At 35.4% G+C, this 3243-nt stretch overlaps 1 long non-coding RNA gene across 1 annotated transcript in view; it reads left to right on the forward strand.

The window, feature by feature from the left end:
* Positions 1-2936, forward strand: part of LOC128247636 (uncharacterized) — a 6493-nt gene extending 3557 nt beyond the window's left edge. The window contains exon 2 of the long non-coding RNA XR_008264009.1: positions 1086-2936. This is a non-coding gene — a long non-coding RNA (uncharacterized LOC128247636). The remainder of the gene's footprint in view (positions 1-1085) is intronic.
* Positions 2937-3243: the final 307 nt, after the last annotated feature.

Here is a 3243-nt window from a genome sequence, read left to right on the forward strand (position 1 = left end):
TATATATATATATATATATATATATTCCACAGGTTAACGGTGTACGTAATCCAGTTTGTTTGTGATTGTTATTGTAAATCCAGTGTTTTGTTGTTGTAAATCCAGGGATGTTTATTGTTGCGAGTGTTTATTCGCACTTATAATCCAATGTTTTTATAGTGACTGTTGTTATAGTAATCCAATGTTGTTGTTGTTGTTATTATTGTAATCCAGTTTAGTAATCGTTATTATTATTATTATTATTACTGTTATTTGTAATCTAGTTTGGTTATCGGTATTATTGTTACGATTGTTTGTTATGTATAATCCAGTGAGTAGGGGGTTGTTGTTGACAATTAATTATTGTAAACCAATATATTATTGTGGTCAGCATTGGTATTGTAATGTAACGTTATATCATTACTGTTCAGGTAATAAATAATACACACGTTTATTTTGTTGTAATCCACACTTCTACAACTGTGCCGTAAACCAAATGATATTATAGTTATTTTAATCTGTTATTTGTTTGCGATCCAGTGTTAAAAATACATACATACATACATATATACTTGTTACTAAATTACTGTGCAGTTCCCCAGCTCTGTATTGATGTTACCTCTTCATATATATATACATAAATATATTTGGTGTTATGATCCAACTTTTAACAGCAATTCACACTCCACAAAGTTGTTTTTATTCCAGTTGTTTTATGTTATTACTATTAATTGTTGCTAATTACGTAATAATGTACTTGTAGTTGTTACCAGAATTACATGCTACTGTTGATTAGCGCTGTGGTAACACTAATCAAGTTCTTAACTATATCTACATGTATATATATATATATATATATATATATATAGATATAGATAGATAGATAGATAGAGCGTAGGTAGGTGAGCTTTTTTTATTTTTTGTTAACGTGTTATTGTTGTTTTCAATGTTGTTTATACTGTCTTTTACGTTTGTTATCCAGAATATATTTACATTTTATATACACACATATTCACTCACACACACAATAAAATATATTATTTGTACTACTTGTTTTGTTTTTTTACTTTCTTGTTTAATCTGTAATGTTTCCTGTTTTGTTTTAGGCTCCTAAACTGACAAGGAAAACCTTTAACATTTCCGAAGGCGAGACAGAAAGGCCTAAGTGAGGTTTGACAGGTATCACATTGAACGAAAGATATCACACTCTGGGATATCCTTTTTACGATGTTATATAAATAGCAAAGAAATGTGTACTTGTATATTTTTGTGCTTATCTCTCTCATACTCTGTATTTGTACTTTTCTCAATATCTTTGCTTTTACCTCTTATATTTCTTTATTATTTAGCCTTCTGCTCTCGTTCGTGCGTATGAGTGATTTTCTATTATAATGTCTGAATATCTACATATCTGTTTGTATGTATCTGTTAATTAACTTAACTCTCGTAGACAATGACAAGATGTGAGTGGTTTAAATTAGGTTGGCAAGATATCGGCAAGTCCGACGGTTATTTGGGTTCAGAGCCAAACGAAAAGACGAATGGCGGTGAAGTATTTTGTTTTTGATGTATTTATTTTCGCAAATTTTTGTTTGTTTTTTAACCCCTTCGAGTCCCACTGGTGGTATTTCCGTCTCTCCACGGGGTATAACACCACGCTTGGCTCGTATCTATTGAGTTGTAGGGTGGACAGCTACTGACTTATGGATCAAGCTACCAATGTATGTGTCGGGGTTATTATTTATATTGTAGCAGCGACGTAGGGAAAGACTCAGAAAACCTCTGTTTATATAGCAAGGCTAACCTGGTTTTTAGGTAGAAGGGGGCAGGAAGTTTTTGTTGGCCTGGGATTGGATTAGCTTGAATATGAAAAGATGAAAGAAGCCAAAGGTAGCAAGGAACATTTCAGTGTGTGGGAGCGGAATAGGAGAGGTCCGGTAGGATTTCTCCTATGTTGCAAGGTTGTGGAAGTAGGTAGGGGTGAGTCTGATATCTAGGATCAGGACCTGAAGAGCTTCTTTATACGAAGTGAATGGAGCATGGAAGGTTTCGACTGAGAGTGAAGCTTGCTGAGAAAGTTAAACGATGATGATGATGACTAAGGTTATCAGGTACCGAACTCCATGACACACTGTACCTGGTAATGCAAGGAGAAGGCATGCGTGCTGGGTTGTGGGGCAACACGCTGCCGACTAATAAAAGAAGTCGCTCCCGCCATTGATGAGAAGATAATGAAGTGGAGTAGAGAGAGAGAGAGAGATGGAAGAGAGAAGAAAGACGGAGGGAAACAATGGAAAAGTTGCTAATCTTGCAGTTAGTAGTGAAATGTGTTCTACAAGGAAAATCCTTCACACACGAATATAGGTGTACATAGATATAGAGAATTGTATAGATATTTCTGCCTCTTCTAGTCTAGGTTTTGCATAAGAATTTGCACTGGTTGATACTGCACATGCTAACTCATGCATGGCACACTTGTAACAACAACAACAACAAAAATATAACAGAACTATTTTAGTCTTTCGGGTTGTTCAGTCGGCAAAATATCCATTTGAGTGTGAGTGTATGTATGTGTGTATAATTTGATCACATTGCTAGATCCATTGTTATTCGACGAGTTTTTTTTTTTTTAAACAAGGCTTCGTAATCACTCCAAGATGTCTAAATAAATGGCTTATTCCTGCTATTTTCTTTTGTTTTTTTCCCCCCTTCTTCTTTAGATGCTACGTTTCGAGAGCAGCAAGTTGGCAGAGAACAGCGAGTAAAAGAATTCCAACATTAAAGGTTCGCTTCTCGTAGGCACACAAACAACATCCTACATTTGCTGGGAAAGACTACTTTGTTTCCTGGTGGCTACTAATTTCAACGTTATTGTCATAATTATCTTCATCTGATGACGAGATCGCGTGTGGTTCTTTCCGAAAGAGATTTTCTTACATAAAATCACTGTCCTCAAACAGCAAGGGCCTTCCTTCTCTTTTTCCTTTTTTTTTTCGTTCTTTCTTTCTTTCTATCTCTATCTCACTTTCTCTTTCATTCAGTCCTTTCACTGCGTTAATCCTTCTTGCTTTTTTCCTTTCATCTTTTTTTCTTTGTTGTAGGAAATTCCAGAAAAATCGGCATGTTGTAGGAATTCCAGAACCCAGCAAAATCAAGACAAATGGTTCTGGAATGACTGTTCCTGCTGCTGGTCTTGTTCTTTCTGTTGCTACTGTTGCTGGTAGTCCCTACAGTGATGTTGGTGCTGATAGCGGTGTTGCTGCT

The sequence above is a fragment of the Octopus bimaculoides genome, chromosome 4 (assembly GCF_001194135.2).
Source record: "Octopus bimaculoides isolate UCB-OBI-ISO-001 chromosome 4, ASM119413v2, whole genome shotgun sequence".
Lineage (NCBI taxonomy): Eukaryota > Metazoa > Mollusca > Cephalopoda > Octopoda > Octopodidae > Octopus > Octopus bimaculoides.